The 22,186-nt window shown below is 39.1% G+C and overlaps 1 long non-coding RNA gene across 1 annotated transcript; it reads left to right on the forward strand.

Moving 5' to 3' along the window:
• Positions 1-20,806: 20,806 nt before the first annotated feature.
• LOC114290853 (uncharacterized) lies at positions 20,807-21,381 on the forward strand. Its single transcript, XR_014340645.1, has 3 exons — positions 20,807-20,940; positions 21,051-21,150; positions 21,249-21,381. It is a non-coding gene; the product is annotated as an uncharacterized LOC114290853 (long non-coding RNA).
• The last annotated feature ends 805 nt before the right edge of the window (positions 21,382-22,186 follow it).

Consider the following 22,186-nt stretch of genomic DNA (forward strand, 5'->3'; position numbering starts at 1 on the left):
ATCAGTGGAAACATGATAGCATGAAGTGCAAACTGAAGAAACTATCGGGATACTGTAGAGATTGAGCAGCGTCTCTCTCCTCTGTAACATACCCCCTAAGGAGGTTATCAGCTCGAGAGCGCTCCCCGTGTACTCTATTCATGCCTGCAAATGCATTTGGATGATCAATGTTCACAATAAACATATCTAAAATGAAATGTGGGGTGCAAATTGTAAAGTATGGTCCATACCTTAGTCGGGCCTCGAACCCCGACAAGCTCATGCCCAACCGCTGTAGGCTCAATCAGGATCTGGTAACCCGTCCCAGTATGTCGCCAACATGTGAGCACGGTAGGAAGCTCTGGCCAATGGATGCTTTGCTCCGCAGGGGAAGCCCCTCTAGCACGAGCCCTGGTTGTCTTGGTCGCCATGGTCGCCCTAGTCGCCTCTCTTGCTACAAGAGCCCTCGCTCCCTCGCCTCCGTGAGTGCCTGTTAGAGGTGGCATGAGCGTGTCTGGATGAAGGTCGCGTAGTCGCCCTCTACCCTGAAGTAATCAGCATCCAAGCCCACCATAAATTGTGTAACTGCATCAATGGATAAGCTGTCTGCTGATCTCATAGACTCTGGCGGTGCTGTCGGAACGATCGGATCTGGCAAGCCCACGATCTAACGGACGAACCGCTCACTCAGGAACCAAGCCCGGTAAACTGGGCCCTTAAGCAGGATCCAGAAACGAGAAGTGGCCCAGGCCCTTGCATACTGGTCCCATATCCCAGTCTGCATCATGGCCCAAGGCTGCCACATGATCTACAAATGGAGAGTGTACAGATTGTTAGTTGATATGAATCGGAACAGGTGCAAAGTAAAAATGACTATGTTTTGGGTTACCTCATGAGTGGCCACTATGTCAAAATAATGGCAGAAGAAAGCAAAGGTCTTGCAAGTCCTACGCTGACATCGGCCATCATACTGCCTTGAGTAAGGAACTGCCAGGGGAAGCTCCTCTATGAGCTCTGGGGCAAAAGCTGGAAAATATGCATAAACACATAGCTACGCGGAAAATGCAGTGATATGTGAGCATAATGTATGAACAGATATAGAAAGTGCAAAGCAGAAAGCATATGACATGAACAGATGCAAAAAGTGCAAAGCAGAAAGCACAAGTGTTGAACAAATATAAAGCATAAAATGTAAAGTGCACAAAGGGAACTGAAATGTATACCTCCCAGGCTCGCCAGTAGTCTTTGATCAGCTCTCTCCTCAGGCGAAAGGTAGAGCTCATATATCCGTACAGGATGGCGAAGCCAGCTGCGCCCAAGTCATAGAAGTGCACCCGGGGAAGGGTCACCAAGGCGCTCAATAGATATAAGCCCACGGTCTTCCACTTGTTCGAAAACAAGGTGGCACTGACGACAAACATCAGGAAGCCTCTAGCATACTGCTCCATCTCTTCAAGCATCTCTGGCTCGCTCCCTTTGAACTGCTTAACGAACCAGCTATATCTGACCACGACTGTCAGATACAAGGGTGGGCGCGCTCCTAACAGCTCGATCTAGGCTGCCTCTTACTCCTCCATATTTGTGTCGAAAGGTATCGGATCACCCCCTACTCCTAAGCTGATGATCATGGCAAAGTCGTAAAGAGTCATCGTCATCTCCCCGACGGTGGAGAAGTGGAAAGAGTTGGTGGTATCCCACTATCTCTCCATTAGTGCTCCCAAAATAGGATGGCTCGCGATGACACATGTCAGACTGGGGCAGAAAAGGCCGAAGCCAGTCTCATCCACGATATCACGAACTCCAGCAGCGAGCTCATCGTACCAATCTTGCGCAGTTGTAGTTCCATACCCTCTAAAGGCACAAGACTCTCCTTGTAGCAAAAAACAGGTAAATCAGATGAGACAATGTTGAAAGTATAGTCAGATGAAAGGCAGTGCAAGAAATGCAGTTTAAATAACGGTAGGAATGCATGAAAACAGAGTTCATACCTCAATGGCGCTGAATGAAAGGTGAGAAGTCGGCTCCCTCAACAGGAGGTCCTCCAGTACGCCGTAAGTGAAGTCGCTGAATCGCCTGATGCCTCTAGGTGGCAAGATATGTGTGCAGGGGTGATACCTAGCTGGATCAAAATGTTGTACCTTCAATGGTAGCAGCTCCGGCTCGAGCTTAGGCTTAAACTCTGCCTCGAGGTTGGCCTCAATACCCTAAGCCGCCTTGCCAGCCTTGGCAACGACTGGCTCCTCTGCCTCAGCAAGAACCTCTACATGAGCCCTATCATGTGGTATATCATCTGCCATCTGGAAAATGGGTGAAAAGTAGGTGAAGAGTGAAGAAAAATAGAGAAAATTGGGTAAACTTGAAAAAAGTCAACCCTAGGAGAGAGAAAATGAAAGAAAAAGTCAAAGCCGGAAAAAGTTCATAGAACTCGAGAGAAACTCGAGGGGAACAAGCCTAAAGTGGTGGAAATCTGAGAAAAAGCGTCGAAATAAAATTTTGATCAGTGCAAAAGAAAGAGAATCAAGAGGGTTTAGTGAAGAAAATATGCGCGGGGGAAAATGCGTAAAAAGCTTAGATCTAGAGAGGGAAAGTGTCTAGAATGAGAAAGGGAAGAATTTCAGCCCTAGAGAAGTGAGGAAATGAAGTGTTGTGGTGTATACTTAAAGACTGGAGGCAAAATGACAAGATTGCCCCGAATCCGCCATCGGTGGCTGGCAGGTGACCGACAAGGTTCTTTGATCACCAGCAGGTGGCCGGCAGCCTCCCCCTGTGGCTGGCAGGTGGCCGGTGACCTTCCTCTGTGTCCTGATTCTGTTTTGTGTCTTTGTTTCCCAAGAAGTGTAAGGAAGGTTCATTGTTGGGTTCAAATTGCTTAAAAGGAAGCTCAAAACTGTGTTTTGGCATACAATGTTCATCACTTGTCAACATGAATGGGGTGTATCCTTTTTTAAAACATATTGCAATTCATTCAAGAGGTAAATCGGAAGGTGCCATCGAATGTCGCTTTTATTCATTTTATGCATTCGTTCTATTTTCGTTCTCTATTATTGCATAGAATATGCATTTCACATATATTGTTGCGTAGAATGTGTATCTCACATATATGTATGTTGCATACGCGTCTTGCATCAGTTATGATTTACGTATAAAATATTCTTTTGCTCTTATTTCATGCATAGAATATGCTTTCGTTTCTTGCATAGAACATGCTTTCAATTAACATGTTATGTCGGTTGTCTAGCTGACATGAAATATACTTGGTGCATCTATCGCAGTTGTTCACTTTGCACATCTATCGCACTCGTTCATTTTGTGGATCTATCGCATTTACCTTTGTACACCTATTGCACACCTCTCTGTTTCATCTTGGGACGTGCAAAGCGCGAGCCTGAGTGGTTTTCTTGTATCTCAGGACGTGTGAAGTACGGCCTTAGGTGTGTTTCATCTCAGGACGTGCGAAGCGCGAGTCCGAGCGGTTTTCTTGTATCTTAGGATGCGTGGGGCACGGCCTTGCGCGTGTTTCATCTTGGGACGTGGAAAGCGCGACCCTGAGCGGTTTTCTTGTATCTTAGGATGTGTGAAGCGCGGTCTTGGGCGCGTTTCATCTCAGGACGTGCAAAGCGCGAACCCGAGCGGTTTTCTTATATCTCAGGACGCGTGAAGCGCGGCCCTGGGCGTGTTTCATCTCGAGACGTGTGAAGCCCAACCCCGAGCGGGTTTTTTGTCTCTTAGGACAGCCCTGGGTGCGTTTCATCTTGGGACGTGCAAAGCGCGACCCTGAGGGGGGTTTCTTATATCTCAAGACGCGTGATGTATGGCCTTGGCCGTGTTGTATCTCGAGATGCATGAAGCGTGAGCCCAAGTGGTTTTCCTTATATCTCAGGATGCGTGATGCGCAACCCTGAGCGTGTTGTATCTTAAGATATGTGAAACACGAGCTCGAGTGGTTTTCCTTATATCTTAGGACGCGTGGCTCACAGCCCTGGGCGTGTTTCATCTCGGGATGTGCGAAGCACGAACCTGAACAATTTTTCTCCTATTCTCACCATTTCAGCGTGATTAGGGTATCTCAAGATGCGTGACACGCAATTCTGTGTGTGTTTTGTCTCAGGACGTGTGAAACGTGAGCTCGAGCGGTTCTCTTATTTCTTGGGACGCGCGAAGCACGAGCCTGAGCGGTCTTTCTATTTCTTGGGACGTGTGAAACACGATCCCAAGTGATTTTCGTTCTTTAATTTCTCGGGATGTGTGAAACACGGCCCCGAGTGGTTTTCACAATTTCTCAAGACGCGTGAAACGCGATCCTAGGCGTGTTTTATCTCGAAATGCGTGAAATGCAACTCTAATTAGTTTTCTCTTATCTCAGGACGCGTGAAACACGAGCCTGAGCAATTTTCTTATTTCTCGGGATGCGTAAAACACGAGCCCAAGCAATTTTTCTTGTTTCTCGGGATGTGTGAAACACGACCCTGATCGATTTTTATTCTTCTTTTTTCTCGGGATGCGTGAAACATGGCCCTGAGCAATTTTTCGTTCTTTAGTTTCTCAGGATTTGTGAAGCATAACCCCAAGTGGTTTTTGTTCTCAGTTTCTCAAGACGCGTGAAACGCAACACTAAGCGGTGTTTTCTTTCCTCGTCTCTTATTTTGGTGTGGTTAGAGTGTGATTTAGACCTTTTTTCATGGATCCTGTGTTGGTTTGAAGCTTGAAGCTGCTCATTCATTTATTATTATCTCATTATCTTGCTTATTGCATTTATTATTGCTTATTGCATCATCTCGCATGATCTTTCAAAGTTGCATTGTGGATATCATTTGCATCTTGCCCCAGAACTACGTTGGTTTGATTCCTTGCAAAGGGATATGTAGGCAACCTGTGAGCGCAACCATTTATTTCTGTTTTGATTGTTTGTCCAAGTCTTACGGCCTTGTCAAAATGGGTCGTCTCCGGGCTTTGACATTCATTCATGTTATTTCATGACTCCAAGTTCTGTTAGAGATGGGCAACTATAAACACTCCATTTTTTATGGCCCTTATGACTTGGACACCATCGCATGCAGACCCAATGATGAGTTTATATGTTCACCAAGTGCTCGAGGTCCTCGGCGGAATGCCACAACTTTGAGCCTTTCAAACCCTGCACCCCTGTTGCCTTATTCTTGGACCAAGCCTTGGTTCTTCAAGCCTGCAGCCTCTAGTGGCTTGCCAGCCACCCCTTTTGGGCTGCCGGCCATCACTTTTTGGTAGTCGGCCACTGATGTGGCTTGCCGGCTGGCCACCAGTGTCTTTTGCATATATTGTGACAGTTGTGCCAGCTGTTTGCACAGATGCATTCGTCTGCCACCACGTGTAGGGCTGGATGTTCTTGAGGGGACTTCATGTTTTCCATATGTAGAGGGCCTCCCTTTCATGTTTTAAGGTTAGAAAATTTTGAGATCAAAATTTTTCCTCTCTCTGTATAATGTTTTCTCTCTTTGTGGCAAATTTCTACACTTTAGCCTATACACTCTCAACTTTTGCCCATACACCCTTAACCAAATCTCTCCATATTTGAGCTAAGGTGTCTTTAAGGCTTGTTGAAGCTCTTGAGGGTGTTGTTTGCTTGGTTTTGTTGTTTGGACTTCATTTCCTCTTCAAGAGGTATAAGGCTTTGTCTACTTGCTTGTTTTTTCTACTATTTTACTTGTTGTTTTCCAACTGTTTTTGGACTGTACAACTTCTATGTTTTTGGATTGAAATTTGGGTTTAAAAGCCATTAAAGGTTGAGGGGTTGATAGCACTTCTTTATACCTTGTTTTGAAGGCCTTTGCCCTTGTGTTTCCCACCCTTGCATCATCTTTTTTTGAGCTTTTAAACACTGATTTTTAGATATTTTTCAATGGCCAAAATCATGTTTCGAAGTCCAAATTTGGAGGCGTTAGCCTCCCCTCCTTGTGTCTTGCTTACTAGCCTAGTTTGTGCTATGTTTTAGCATATTAGTCTAGCTTTTTTTAGTTCAATTTTAGCATGTTTTAGGACTATTTTAGACCTGTTTTAGCATTGTTTTTGGTTCATAGTTGCATTTGAGCTTTGTTTTGCATACTTGTAGTGTAATTGCCCTCATGAGTTTGGTGTTCTAGGCCTTAGACACCATCTTATTTGAGTTGATTGCATTTATTTATGGCTTTCCATACTTGTGATCACACTTAATCATCTCTGCAACCTCCCTCCTTTCTTGGCTTTTGTTTTGCTTTGAAAGTGGTTCAAACAACTTGTTTGTTTAAAGCATGAGATTGAGATGACATGCTTAATGGTTTAATTCCATAGGGGGTTCATTACCAATGGTATGATGTCTCTTTCATACCTAAGACAACTCTTGGTTTGAGCCCTCTTTCCATTAGAGGACTTAGCTTACCATTGGACTAAGTTGATTAAATGATGGATGGTAATCTAAAATGGAGTAATAAAATTGAGGCTAAAAATGGTGAAAGATAATAAAAAGTGTTGTGTTCAATTGGACATTAATTGAACACATGGAAACTTGGGCCATTTCATACTCACTAGTGATTAAATGATTCAAGTCTCCAAGGTCAACTACTTCCCCTGATCTTTCATGAAAGGGAAGAGGTTAGAGTCTCATTTTGTTGCATTTATTGAACTTGCACACTTTGATTCACAAGCCACCATACAATGAAATTGCTTGAGTTGGTGGTTTGTGGCTTAAGTTTACTACTCTTTTGATTTGCTCATGAAAATGAGGGGTGAGTTGTACAAACAAACACTTGAAATACCCTGTGCATGCTCTGTTTGTTCTCTATTGCAGCAAGGTGAACTGGGCAGTAGTGGCCGGCAGGCCACCTTTGATGGTAGGCTGGCTATCACTGGTGGCCGGCAAGCCTCATCACTGGCCGGCCGGCCACTGATGTAAAATTTAGCAATGTGTTCTTGAAGCAAAGCAGAGTTATTCTGGAAGTGGGCAATAGTGTATATGCTCTTTGTGCAACAAAGGCTCTCCGGAAGCAAAATAGTGGCCTTTTCGAGTGGAAACCAAACATGTGCATGAACATCCCTCGCTTTCCGAGGTGGAATAGTTACCTTAGTGCTTAATTGTTTAGCTTACTTACTACTTTCTTTAAATTGCACTTGTGTTGTAATTATTTAATTAGTTAAAGTAGTTAACTAGTTGTGATATTGTGATCCTTAATTAACTAGAATAGCTAGTTAATTAATTCATATGGTGTTCTAATAATTAGTTAAGTAGCTTAGCTAGTTTTTTTATTTTGTTTTGTAATAATTAATTAATTAGCTTAGCTTAGCTTAATTAGTTTGATTAGCATAGTTCATTTGGACTCTCCTTCGTGAGAGTGCAATGCTGTAATAATGTGTATGTCTTCCAACCGCACGTCTTTTTCCCTTTTATTTACTAGCTTATGATGGTTAGTTTAGGGACATCATGTTTCATTTAACGTTAGTCATGTTTGCATCCATTTGTATTGCATGCACCGAGCCTTTGGCGCATCATTCTAACTCGCATTGTTAGGTTAACACTTCTTTGAATACGTGCTTAGATTGCATGTTGTTAAATTGATTCATATGCCATATCAGTAGCCGAACCTAGTAATTACATATCACATGTGTTGCATTAGTCATATCGCATAGTTAGGAATCATGCATTTTTCTAACTAGTTTCTGTGTTGGCTTAGAGTACTAGGTGAGCCTTTACTTGCCTTAGCATAAATTGCATGAGTGTCGATGTTGCCATGTTTAGCATACTTGCCATGAGGCTAATTACTTAAGTGCTATAAATTGTTTGAATGCCTATGGCTGAAGGCTTGTTGCTTGAATTGGAATAATTTGAGTAATGTTTATATGCGATCACTTTTTCAAGTGGTACATATTTGTAATAATTTTCAAAACGAACATGAATCAAATGTTCCAATTCTTGCAAATTAGTCTATACTTGTGTGTGTGAATATCACATAGTAATGCTAGCCTAAATAATCGGAACAAGAGCATATAATGTAGATAAGATTCATATCATGATTAGTAGAGGTCGATTTTTGATCGAGCGAGTGAGTGTGCTCAAATTCATTTCATGACCTTTCCCTCTCGTACCTAAGTTCCCAAGACGAGACAATCTTGGTGATGTCGGACACATAACCTTTGGCACAAGTCATGGGTTTCTTAGATTTTCTAAAATATTTAGGTGGTGACTCTGTATCTGACAAAGTAGTCTATTTTTGGCAATTTGATTCAAAATCAATTTTTCAAAAGATTTTTCAGATTTAAACTCTTTGGTGTTTATCTATTTCGCATTGCACTTGTGGAATCAAATTCAGAACTGCAAAAGTCCGATACTGTAGGGCTTATTTCGACTTCCAAAAGGGGGCGTGAAAAAGTCGAGCTACACAATGATCAAGTGCTCTTCTAACAAGATTTCTAGAAACTCGTATGCTTGGTTATAACAAAAGTGAGTCTAAGCTCAATACAGTTAAAGCCCTAGGTTTGTACAAAAATAAAATACAACAAATAACAAAAAGAGAAGTCTTCAGCCCCAAGTCCTCCCAATTTATGTTCTTGGCAGAGGCATATCATCAACACCTAAAAATGGTTTTCCGCATAAGGTGCGCCAAAGCCTAGTATAAATACTCTAACACAGTATATGAATCTTAACAAAGTTATACGGTGAAATACATATGCAATGCTTGTGACAAAACATTTATATCTCTTCCGAAACCATGCAATGCCAAGTTTATATCATAATTTAATAAGACAATTCTTTTACAACAGAAAACAAGGCAGTGATTGCAACTCTGGGAATCTCTAGGTACACGTCTGCAAGTAGGCTACACAAGCATTACCAATTGTCATTTTTACCGATATTAACCGGAAAGCTCGACACTTAACTGCGCGGGTTTTTGGACTTTCACCAAGGACATTCAAGCCAACATAATACCACAATCACACCCCCTATCCAAATTCACCAAGGTATTCACCTATTTTTCTCAAAATGATTTAAATTTTCAATGTATTAAGTATGCAACAATGCTCAATCCAATAGATAAGAAATTAGTTTTAATTCTCCTAATTCTCATGCAATTTCTACAACAATCATAGTTATCCTCTACTGAAAGCCCAAAGCAGATATCTCTAAACAGATAGATAATTTTCAATAAAGATAAACTTTCAAAACTTTCAAGATAGGAGTGATAATACATATACAACTTCACTATCATCATCATCATCGTTCCAATTTCACAAAATCCAACGTCATTCCCATTTCTTTCTTTACAAAATCAAATATTCATATTTTAGGGCAAAATTCCATTTTTTTTTGTAAATCTATTCCAAGCATAAAATTCTATCATTTTATCACAACTCAACCACATTTACAATCCTACAACCATTTTCAAGAATCTATTTGAAAACTCCTTTTTTTATTTTTAAACCAAAACCTTAGATTTGTTTAAAAATTCCCAAATCATAATGTTATTTTAGAAAAACAAAAAACTAAGTTAAAAATCATAAAAAGTGCACAGAAATCCCTATCTCAAGCTAGAAGACAAGGGAAAGAGTGAAGAAACTTTAATCGAGTCGAAAATCAACTTTGCTCCGATCAAAAGGGACTAGGGTATAAAAATCAATAGATCAAGGTGTATTTGAAGGTAAAAGATGAGTTCTTGAGAAAGAGAAAATAGATCTAGGTTTTTAGAATGTTTAAAGAGAGAGAGAGAGAGAGAGAGAGAGAGACAGAGATGAAAAAGTGACTTTTACGAAATGATATACGTGCAAACCGCTTGAGCGACAAAACACAATAGGTGAAACCGCTCGAGCGAACAAAGTGACAACTAGAGCGAAGAATGACATACTCCTATAAGCTTTACAGACAGAGGCTAATCACTCGAGCTCAAGAAAGACTGCTCGAGCCACAACCGCTCGAGCGCAAGAAACACAGCTCGAGGGAAGAATGCTACCATCCTAGTATCTCTGCAGACCTGCAAAACTACTGGAAGTTTTCAAACACCGCTTGAGCGACCAAAGAACCGCTCGAGCGAACAGGCCAAAACTTGGACATAAATTCTTTTGCAAAACAAACTCTCAACCTATTCCAAACGCAACCACAATACTCAAACAACCCAATTCAATAAGGAATAAGATGAACAACGATACGAACAACCATAAAAGACAAGGAAATAACCCGAATCCAAAAAAACAAACGGGTCGGGTTCAGGTCTAAATCAAAATCGCTATATATGACAAGTTTAATTCTTCTGGAGAAAAGTTTGATACCTTTGTAATGTTTATTTCTTCTCCAATATGGAGATTTTTTATTTCTTCCCTAATTTGGTGTGCTTTCAAGCTATTGTTTATTAGACTATTGTTTATTTCTTTCCTAGTTTGGTGCACTTTCAAGCTGTTGTTTGGATTTTAGTTATTCAATTTAATATAATATTTTTCATATTTGTATTACTCTTTTTTCAATTTACAAATTAAAAAGAAAAAATATTGTGAGATTTTTGTATGTCTAACAATTTTTCAACTTTTGATGTATTACAATTGTATTAAAAATTGACGTAAGTAAAGGGATTCATTAAGCTAGTGATTCTTATCATTTTTCTTTTGTGTTGATTTGGTCATTGTAATTGTAATTTTATTTTTATCAATTTTATTTTTTATTTTTCTTATTGTATAAATTTTGTTCAATTGATAATATCTGGTAAATAATTAGATAATTTTCAAGTATAAAAGGATACATTGAAAAAGAAACATATTATTTCAAATTGAACTTCAACTCTTTCATCATTTTGACTAGAGTGCCTAGATTATTTTGCCTACTAATTTTGGTTCTATTTGAAAAGAAATTGGCTTTAATTAACACAAAGTTAAAAAAATTTAAATAAAATTCATACAATCGAAACTATAAAAGTCAATTTATAACACTACTGACGAATTATAAAATCTATGAATATAATTTATCCTAAATAAAATTTAATAAAAAAATTATATGTTTACCATAGCATTTTGGTCGGAAAAAGTAGTGCATATATAGGTAAAAAATGTATTTACATAAAAAAGATTAGATTGATTAACATCGGTAGTTAAACGATCAAATTATATTTAAAAAAGAAAGAAAAAGAAAAAAAAGAAAAGAGATGGCATATTTTCAAAATTATATCTGTCACTCAATTATATCTGAAAGTTTAATTTGAAAAAAGAAGCTAGAGAGCAAAGAGTGTTTCTGTATTATGTGTTGTGTGTTACAAGAGAAAGGAACTCTCTCTTTATAGAGAGAAGCAATGTACATTGGATACCAATCCATTTCCACCGAAAGCAGAAAGCCAGCTATACAATTATCAATCAAGAAAGCTAGACAGCTATATCATTAACAAAGTAACAATATTATATTAACAGCCCCCCGCAAACTCAAGGAGGGAAAGCATCTACCAAGTTGAGTTTGGAAACAAGATCAGTAAAGCGGCCAGGAGGATGAGCCTTAGTGAAGATATCAGCGGGTTGATCGACTGAAGCAATAGGAAGAAGATGAACAGTGCCACAAGTAACATGCTGGCGAATGAAATGACAATCAATCTCAATATGTTTGGTGCGATCATGAAAAACATCATTGTGAGCAATCTGAATAGCACTCCGATTGTCACAGTAGAGAGGAGTAGGAGTAGATGAAGAAACTCCCATATCAGCAAGGAGCCAGCGAAGCCAGAGAAGTTCCTGAGTAGTATCAGCAAGAGCTCGGTATTCAGCTTCGGTGCTAGAGCGGGCAGTGAGAGATTGTTTTTTGCTACGCCAAGCAAGAAGAGAATCCCCTAAGAAGAAGCAGAATCCCGTGGTGGAGCGTCGATCCGTAGGATCCCCAGCCCAATCAGCATCGGAAAAGGCACGTAGGTCAAGAGAGGAAGAAGCCGAGAAGTGAAGACCATGGAACAGAGTGCCTTTGAGGTAGCGAAGGATGCGGAGGAGAGCAGTATAGTGGGGAGTGCGAGGAGCCGACATGTACTGACTGACAATGTGAACAGCATAGGCAATGTCAGGACGAGTGACTGTGAGATAGACAAGACTGCCGACGAGCTGGCGATAAAGAGTAGCATCAGAGAGAAGAGTGCCATCGAGAGGAGTGAGACGAATCTGAGGATCAATCGGAGTAGAGGCAGTTTTGCAATCAGTAATACCAGCACGAGCCAGAAGATCGGATGCATATTTGGCCTGGGACAAATAGGAACCAGTAGAATCATGAGAGACTTCAAGGCCTAAGAAGTAGTTAAGAGTACCAAGGTCCTTCATCTCAAATTGTTGGTGGAGAAATTGTTTGAGGTGGAGAATACCAGCTGTATCATTACCAGTGATAATCATATCATCCACATACAGAAGAAGAAGAGTAGTACCATGAGCAGTAGTCCGTATAAAGAGAGCAGAGTCATAGGAACTAGAGGTGAATCCGAAGTCAAGAATGGTAGAACTGAACGTAGCAAACCAAGCACGAGGTGCTTGCTTGAGACCATAGAGAGCACGCTGTAGTTTGCAAACCTGATGAGGTTGAAAAGTGGACCCTGGTGGAGGTTGCATGTAGACCTCCTCAAGGAGATGACCATTGAGGAAAGCATTTTTGACATCCATCTGAAAGAGCCCCCAGTGGCGAGCAGTAGCAACAGCAAGTAAACTGCGAACAGATGTAAGTCGAGCAACAGGAGAGAATGTCTCCTCATAATCAATGCCATATTCTTGGTTGAAGCCCTTGGCAACAAGACGAGCTTTGTAGCGTTCAATAGAGCCATCAGAATGTGTTTTGATTTTGTAAACCCATTTGCAGCCAATTGCAGTCTTGCCAGGAGGAAGATTAACAAGATCCCAAGTATGAGCTTTATCCAAGGCATGAAGTTCATCAGTCATAGCTTGCTGCCAAAGAGGATTAGTACAAGCCTCACGATAGGAGGTAGGTTCATAAGTAGAGAAGGCAGCAGATCCAACAATATAATCACGAAGATGGATAGGAGGTTGAGTTACCCGGCGTGGTCGACCCGGAGGAGGATCGGTGGGAGGAAGAGCCGGTGGAGAAGGAGGTGTGGTTGCAAGAGGTAGACCTTCAGGGAGAGCAGGCTGGACAGGATCAGAGGTGAGCACGGGCGTCTCGATGGAGGAGGAACCTGTATCAAAATCAGCAGAGAAAAGATCGATGGAAGGATCAGTAAATAGTGCAGTAGTGGAAAGACCGGGTAAGTGAAAAGAGGATAACGAGGAAAACATTTGGTGTTCCCAGAAAACGACATGGCGGGAGATACGAAGACGTTTAGAGAGAGGATCCCAACAGCGGAAGCCTTTATGTTCAATGCCATACCCAAGAAAGCAACAAAGACGAGAGCGAGGTTCAAGTTTGGTGTGTTCATGGGATTGAAGTAGAACAAAGCAGGCAGAACCAAAAACCCGGAGATTGGCGTATGGAGGGGGAGTGCCATGCAGACGTTCAAAGGGAGTTTGATTATGGATGACAGGTGTAGGAGAACAGTTGATAGTGTAAACAGCAGTGAGGGCAGCTTCGCCCCAAAAGTTTTCAGGGCAGGAAGAAGAGAGAAGGAGAGCGCGAGTAGTGTCAAGAATGTGCCTATGTTTCCGTTCAGCGCGGCCATTTTGCTGGGATGTGCCAGCACAGGAACGATGAGGCAATGTACCATGATGCTGAAGAAAGGAAAGGAAATCTGAATCCCGATATTCCATAGCATTGTCAGAGCGAAAAATTTTGATGGTTTTGGAGAATTGGGTGTGGACCATTTGTGCAAAACGATAATAAATGTGTTTCAATTCAGACCTATGTTTCATGAGAAAAAGCCAAGTAAACCGGGAAAAATCATCAATAAAAACAACAAAATAGCGGGATCCCCCCATAGTAGTAGTAGGTGAGGGTCCCCAAATGTCCGAATGTATAAGATCAAAAGGGGCAAGAGAAACAGAAGTACTTTTATTAAATGATAAAGCAGGTTGTTTGGCCAGTTGACAGGGTATACAATCGAAATTATCGGGAATTACATGACCCAACTGTCCACTAGAAACCAAAGACCTTAAGCGATTAACAGAAATATGCCCTAAGCGACAATGCCAAAGATGAAAGGGAGATAATGATGAAGTAGATGTAGGAGCAGCAATTTGAGGAGAGGCAGGAACATGAAGGTGAATGAGTTCATAGAGACGTCCATGCTTACGGCCGATCCCAATAGTCTGCCCTGTCTGAGGGTCCTGTACCAAACAATCAGTAGCAGAAAATGTGACAGTTAGACCAAGTTCACATAATTGACCAATGGAAATAAGGTTTAAGGTAAGAGCAGGGATATGATAAACGTGAGGTATGGATAAAGAAGAGGTGGAAACAGTACCAACATGACGAACAGACATGAGAGAACCATCAGCAGTATGTATTGAGGGAATAGGAGGAGAGGAAGATAAGGAAGAAAAAATAGTAGAACTGGAGGTCATATGATTACAACAGGCAGAGTCAAAATACCAAGAAGAGTTACCTGGAATGACAGACAAAGCAGTAGGAGGAGGTGTACCAGATGGGGAGAGAAGCTGTTTGAGCATGGCCTCTACATCTGTTGGAGAAAAGCGAGGGGTAGATGGAGTAGGTGACTCAGAGAACCCGGCAGAGGTGGCAGTGTCAGTGTGATGAGACTGATTCCCGGAAGCAGCAGCAGCAGTGTGATGAGACTGATTGCCGGAACGGTGAAAGTGTCCCCGGGAAGAGCCACCGCGAGAGGAGTGGCTATTGGAGGATGAGCGAGAGGGATTGCGAAAACAATCCTGTTGCAGATGGCCAGGACCAAGTTTGTTGCAGTAGCGGCAGGATCTGACGGGGCAATGGACCAGGAGATGGGTTGAAGGCAGTCCCCGATTCTGACAGTAGAGGCAAGCAGTAGTCCGCTGGGGAAAGGATGGCCGGGACGGAGGAGTGGCAAGAACAGAGTCCACATGATGAGTTTGAAGAGTACCGAGACGAGTCTCCTCGGAGAGCAACTCAGAAATTGCTTGTTCAAGAGTGGGCAATGGATGGCGATGAAGCAGAGAGGCACGTACGGGCTCAAAAGATGAGGTAAGAGCCATGAGAAATTGCACCAACCTTTGCTGGTTGCGATGGATAGTAAATAAAACGGCATCTTCGGGGTCATGCCATGCTGGTTCGGAAAGAGCAAGCTGATCCCAAACAGAGTATATTTGCGAAAGGAAGTCATTAATGGACTGAGTGGATTCTTGGCGCATGCGGTGAAGTTGGTTCTGAAGTTGATATTGATGAGCAAGACCAGTAGTCTGGTATCGTTCTTTCAAAAAATCCCAGATGTCTTTCGCAGGAGTAGTTACAGAGTCAAGCTGAAAGCGACCAAATTGAAGACTGATAGAGGTAATAGAGGTATTACGAAACCAGGTAATGATTTGGTAATTCTTACTGTCCCATTCCTCAAGTTGGTCTTCATAAGTAGCAGTATGAACAGGAGTTTCAGTAGTGGCACTGGCACTGTCTTTTACTGGTTTAGCCACATCCCCGGTGACAATTCGCCAGAGCTTCTTGCCTTTGAGGAAAGAGGACATAGCTTGGGCCCACAGAACATAGTTTGAACCATTTAAAATGACGGAAATGGGATGGGAGGCATCATGACGATCCATAATACTAGTTGAGTAGGGTTAAAGTAATAGAAATCGATCCGTAGGAGCAAAATTTGGTAAAACAGAGTGTACCAGTGAGTCCGGAAGGTCGAAAATAGCAAGGAAAGGTATGCTGGACAGAGATGATGTCAGCAATGATGTCAGCGGCGCACGTTAGCAGAGTGCAGGGAGGAGCACGTTAGCAGGAAGGCAACGGCGCACGTTAGCAGACAGGCGCAGGCGCGGCGCACGGGAGCTGGTTTGGCGCACGCGGGTGCACAATAGCAAAGCGGCGCACGGTACGCGTACGGTAGCAGGCGCGGCGTATGGGAGCCGCGGACGTGTGGGCGCGTGTGAGCGCGTGGCGGAAGTGAGCGACAGGAGTTGGCGCGTGTGAGCGCGTGTGAGAGTGGTGGCGGTCGTGTTGACGCGCCGAGGCTAAGGGCGGCGCGTGTGGGCGCGTGTTGGCTTTTCTGAGAACGGGCTTGGTGCCGTTGGACTCAGGAAAACATTTCGAACAGGTTTATGCGCTCTGATACCATGAAAGTTTAATTTGAAAAAAGAAGCTAGAGAGCAAAGAGTGTTTCTGTATTATGTGTTGTGTGTTACAAGAGAAAGGAACTCTCTCTTTATAGAGAGAAGCAATGTACATTGGATACCAATCCATTTCCACCGAAAGCAGAAAGCCAGCTATACAATTATCAATCAAGAAAGCTAGACAGCTATATCATTAACAAAGTAACAATATTATATTAACAATATCTGTCACTCAGTGGTTATAACCAAAATACAACATAACCAAGGACTTCTTTGGTCATAACATAAATAATAATAACAATGGATCATAACTAACACTCCATTTTTTAATGAAAAATATTTTCTACCGAAAAATATTTTCTACCAGAAAATTTACGCCAGTGTGTGGGTCTTCCTTTTGAAGTGATAGGGTAGTGATCACATTCGATACCATAATTATTTATCAATGGATGTAATATTTTACATAACATTTATCAATATTGTACACCATATTTGTGTATCAAACGATGTGGGAATTGTTGCTTTACTTACTAGAATTCTTCTTTTTTATTCGATCAACTCTATACGAAGAGAATAAATAATTTCTTTTTGTACATCACCTAATGATAAATTTGGCATAAAAAAGCAAAAATCAAAAAATGAAACAAAAACAAAAATCAATCTCAAATATGGGCAAAAAAAGTAGCTGCTGCCGAAAAAGCATAATCTAATGATTCCCAAGTTTGAGATACTATAGCATTCCAATCAACCTCAACAACAAAGCCTCTCAAGAAACGAAAATGAAAAATGAACTATTATTTTGATGAAGAAAAGAAAAATCCAATTATTTTCTTTGAAGTACTGATACAAACTTTGTTGACCAAGTCAAGTTCAGGTTTAGGACTCAGGCCTTGCAACATTAAGGACCAACACCCTTAAAGATAGTGCAGATTGTCATTTCGGTTCATCTCACACAATAGAGCTATCCTTCAATCTTGGTATGGCCAAAACTTCTCACATTATCTTGGATCTAGTTCAATAATCGATGCTTCATTCACAGACCATGATATTGACTTGCCTGCAGATTGATCTGAATCTAGGGATTTTTGCTTACTTTCTGTTTTGCTATGAACAAAAAATGCAGGTTGTTGAGGAACTGTTAGAGCAACTAAGTAACTGTTCAACATCAAAACTACTATTACCATGGAGGGTCTGTCCTGTAGATCTTCTTGGACACACAAGAAGCCAATATGGATGCATCTAATGACTTCACTTCTTGAATAAGACCCTTCCAAAGTTGAATCCATCAAGTCCAAGGGCTTTCCTCCATCCACAGTTTCCAAGCCTACAACATTTCATTATATATGACTTGTAGATGTTATGATATTGTCACTCACACTACAACATATAAGAGTTTTAGAGATTAAATTTTTTGATCCTTAAAAGTGAAAATTTTGTTACAATAGATATTTGGAGACCAATTTCTGTAGTTGTAAGGATAGTCGCTAAAAGGTCATCTCGAAAAGTCAAAAATAAGATTTTTAGCGACAAAATTTTGAAAATGTCACTAATAAATACATTTTTACGGACAAAATAATTTGTTCTAAAAAAGGTTAATTTGTTAAGACAAAAAATTCAGTCCAAAAAAAAAAAAAAATCATCACTAATGTCTAATTTTCATTGCTAAAAATATAAAGACATTTTTTGTAATAAAAATATTTAGTCCCTAAAAAATAATTGTGTCCCTAAATTTTGGTCTCCAAAACTTTAATTTTGTGTAGTGTCAAAAGGAAAATAATAATTAGAATCGATGGTTACTAGTCACATAATTAACACAATTAGAATTAACATAATTAGTTATCCCTTTGGCCAAGTGTTTTTTAGTACCATTTCGTGTTGCAAGATTGAGAGTTTAATTCCTTTAGAGAAAAGTTTGATACCTTTGTAATATTTGTTTCTTCTTCAATATGAGATTTTTTTTATTTCTTCCCTAATTCGGTGTGCTTTCAAGCTATTGTTTAGACTATTGATTATTTCTTTCCTAATTTGGTGCATTTAATAACCCCATTACGTATTATGCTATTAATTACTATTTTTGAATATTAATTAAGTGCTTAAGGTGAAATTATGTGTTAATTGTATTTTTCGTGTGATATTTGAATTTATATTTGTTGTTGTAGGATTATCTGTTGTGAATTCTACCTTAATCTGTAAATTGAAAGCCTTAACAGCATCAGAAACCGAAATGGACTAAGTCAATTAGTTAATTGGAATATTTAGAATTTTATGAAAAATTAAATTAGAATTGATTTGGATCTAAATAATTAGATTAACACAATTAGAATTGATGGGAATTAATTAGATTAACTCTTGTTTAATTAACCTAAGCTAATCTAGAGTATATATATGATAAGTTAGGCTTAGAATTAAGTCAGGAAGACATAATTAAACTCATACTCTTCATCATCTTTGAGCTAGACTTGAAGAGAGAGAGAGAGAGAGAGAAAACAACACTCACTACAACAAAAACATACTTTAGTGGCACTACACTAGTGGCATATTTTTAGAAAATGCCACAAAAAATGATATTTAGTGGCACGTTTTTTAAAAATGCCACAAAACGACAAACATAAAAGGCTCTAGTGACATTTCAATGAACAAGTGTCACAAAACTACAACAAAAACATACTTTAGTGGCACTACACTAGTGGCATATTTTTAGAAAATGCCACAAAAATGATATTTAGTGGCACGTTTTTGAAAAATGCCACAAAACGACAAACATAAAAGGCTCTAGTGACATTTCAATAAATAAGTGTCACAAAACTAAAACTAAAACACATTTTAGTGACACTATATTAGTGGCATGTTTTTAGAAAATGCCATGAAAAAAATATTTGGTGACACATTTAGAAAATGCCACCGAACCACAAACATATAAGGCTCTAGTGGCATTTCGATAAAGAAATGTCATATCAATTTTATGGCATTTTATAAAAGAATGACACAAGAAATTAATTTAGTGACATTTATCAACAAATGCCACTAAACTTTAGCAGCAATGACATTTTTTAAAAAATGTCACTAAACTAAGTAGGTGCAAGTTACTTTTCATGGCATTTTGAGAACTGCCACTTAGTCAAAAATTTTCCAAGTTATCTAATGGCATTTTAAAAATAAAAAAAAAAATTGCCAATATACTTCCAAAATTTTTAAAATGCACAAAATAAATATAAACAAATAAATTGAACTCAATATAATAAGTTTTTCAACTGTACTTAGCCACATGTACAAAATTGAACTCAAATAAATTCAGCTCAATATAATAAAATTTGAAATTGGCCTCCTATATAATGATAAAGTTACTAATTTGAGTCAAAATAAAAAACTTAGTGTCAAAATCAATTTAATTGAAATTACAGGAATTAAAATTACACAATAGCCAAAAATAGAGGACTAACACTGTAATTTGCCCTAATTGTTAGCATTTTTTTAATGAAAAAAATGCATATGTTATTCTTTTAGAGGCAAAATTATAAATTTGCTCAAATCAATAAATTAATCTCAACTAATTTAGTAATCATTTTTCGTCAAAAATACTAACGGTATTATCAATTAGACCAAATTCATACAAACTTCAGATTATTCTAATTAAGAGTGTAAGTACCCAAGTTGCTATTTATTTATTTTGATACTAAAATGTGAACAAAATCATTTCAAAATAAATAAATTAATTGACTTTTGGTATACCAGTTTAACACTTCATTACCAATTCTCTATATAATAAATAAATTAATTGACTTTTGGTATACCAATTTAAGACTTCATTACCAATTCTCCATATATATATATAGAGTATAGATTATAGATTTGATAAAAACAAAGGAACTGAGACTTATGGGAAAGCAAAGGAAAAAACATCACTAAACTACACCAAATGAATTAGAGTAACTGTGGGATAAAATTGATTTTGGTGAAGCAATCCAATACACGAATCCAACAAATCTGAGATACCCCAATCCACAAGTCGAACAAATCTAAAATTGGTGAAGCAAAATCAGTTTTGGCGGGATAACGAGGCGGGAGTGAAATAATGAAGCCAGGGTTTTTCATTCTTCATCTTTCACTCCACTCTTATCTAACATCTACACCACAAATTTACAGTTTTTTCATCTTCAACAATCTGCTGAGTTTGTTAGGTATTCTTTCTCTTTCTCACTCTCACACACAGAAGACCTCTGTTTTTCTCTCTTATTTATGATCTTCGTATAAAACTTGATACAATATGAAAATCTAATCTTTTAACCCATGAATGTATTAATTTTCATCTTTTAATATCAAGGGTTAATTGTGATTTACTATTATTGTATTTATGTTGTGATTTTATATAATGACATGCTAGTGTTTGTTTAAATGTCTCAATGAGATCTTGCATAAGTTTGCTCTTATTTATTTTTTATTTTTTTCTCCTGTTGTAAGGATGAATAAGAAAAAAAAAGTTAAAAAAATTCCAATTCTCCATAGGTACTTGAGTAGATTAAAGTCATATGTGCGAAATAGAAGTCGACCGGAGGGTAGTATGGCAAAAGGATACCTTGCAAATGAATGCTTGACATTTTGCTCGAGGTATATGGAAGGTGTTGAGACACAATTCAATCGGATGTCTCGAAATTATGATGAGGGGGGTAATGGTACCGAAGGATTATCTATTTTCTCAATGCCTGGCCGACCATTAGGTAAGGGCGTGATAGACACAATGGATGATGGCACAAAAGAAAAGGCACATCGATATGTGCTATTTAATTGTGAGACAGTCAACAAATTTATTGAGTAAGACACTCGACATGTGTAATCAATTTCATTATTATTATTATTATTATTGTTATTATTATTTTACATTCTTTTGCCACACCCTCACAAATCTTTTATATGGCATACAGACAACACCGTAGACTTGTTTCCATACAAAATCCACGTCTTCGTGAAATGGCCATTGATCGCATTCATAGTGAAACATTTCCAACATGGTTTGATAAACATGTAAGCAGTGTTTTGAAGTTCTTTAAAATTTGATTTGATATTAACTTTAATTTCATTCAACACTTACAAAAGTTATGTCATCAATTGTCTGAAAACAGGTTGAGGAATTGCATAATGCAGGGGATAGTCAAATAACTGAAGAGCTTAGATGTTTGGCTCATGGTCCAAATAGAATTTTCACAAAATATAAGCGATACTTGATAAATGGTTTTAGGTTCCATACTAAGGAGATTGAGCGAAAGAGGAAAACTCAAAATAGTGGGATTATTGTCACGGCAAAAACACGAAGCTTTGCAAGTGGTAGAGATGGAAATCCGGTCTCTGGAGATGTTACATTTTATGGCGTGTTAACAGATATAATTGAGTTAGATTATTTGTTTGGGAAGAGGGTCGTGTTATTTAAAGGTGATTGGGTGTCACAATCAGGGAAAAGACAAGATAAAGATTGCACACTAGTCAACTTTACACGATTAATGAAAGATGCTGAGCCTTTTGTGTTGGCTTCTCAAGCAGAACAGGTAATGTATGTAGAAGACCTAAAACACAAAGATTGGCAAGTTGCTATCAAGATAAATCCGAGAGATTTTTATGATATGAATGCGGGGTCTTCTGTGGACAATGTGGATGCATACTTGCAGAGTGTTGTATGCAATACACAAAGTGGTGATGGGGACAATAACTTTGATTTGGTTCGGACAGACATGTCTGCTGCAATTGTAGATGCACCACTTTCTCAGGTGTTAAGAGACAACGATGTCCATGATGATGGAGATGAGGAAGAATTATATCTTATGTGACTGTTAAACTTATTGAACATTGGCAGTTATTTATATTTGAAAACAATTCTATAGTTTCATTTTGTTCTCTTTCTTTATCATTGTTTTTGTTAATTTAATTGATTGTTTGAAGAATGAATAATGCATTTTTAATTTAACTATGTGATTTTCATATGTGGCTACAAAATATTTATGAGACTATATGTTACATTTAGTCACTACCAAGATAGCAACGCAATAAAGGTGAATTCACAAAAAAA

This window comes from Camellia sinensis, chromosome 9 (assembly GCF_055761805.1).
Source record: "Camellia sinensis isolate YWXY chromosome 9, ASM5576180v1, whole genome shotgun sequence".
NCBI classification, from domain to species: Eukaryota; Viridiplantae; Streptophyta; class Magnoliopsida; order Ericales; family Theaceae; genus Camellia; species Camellia sinensis.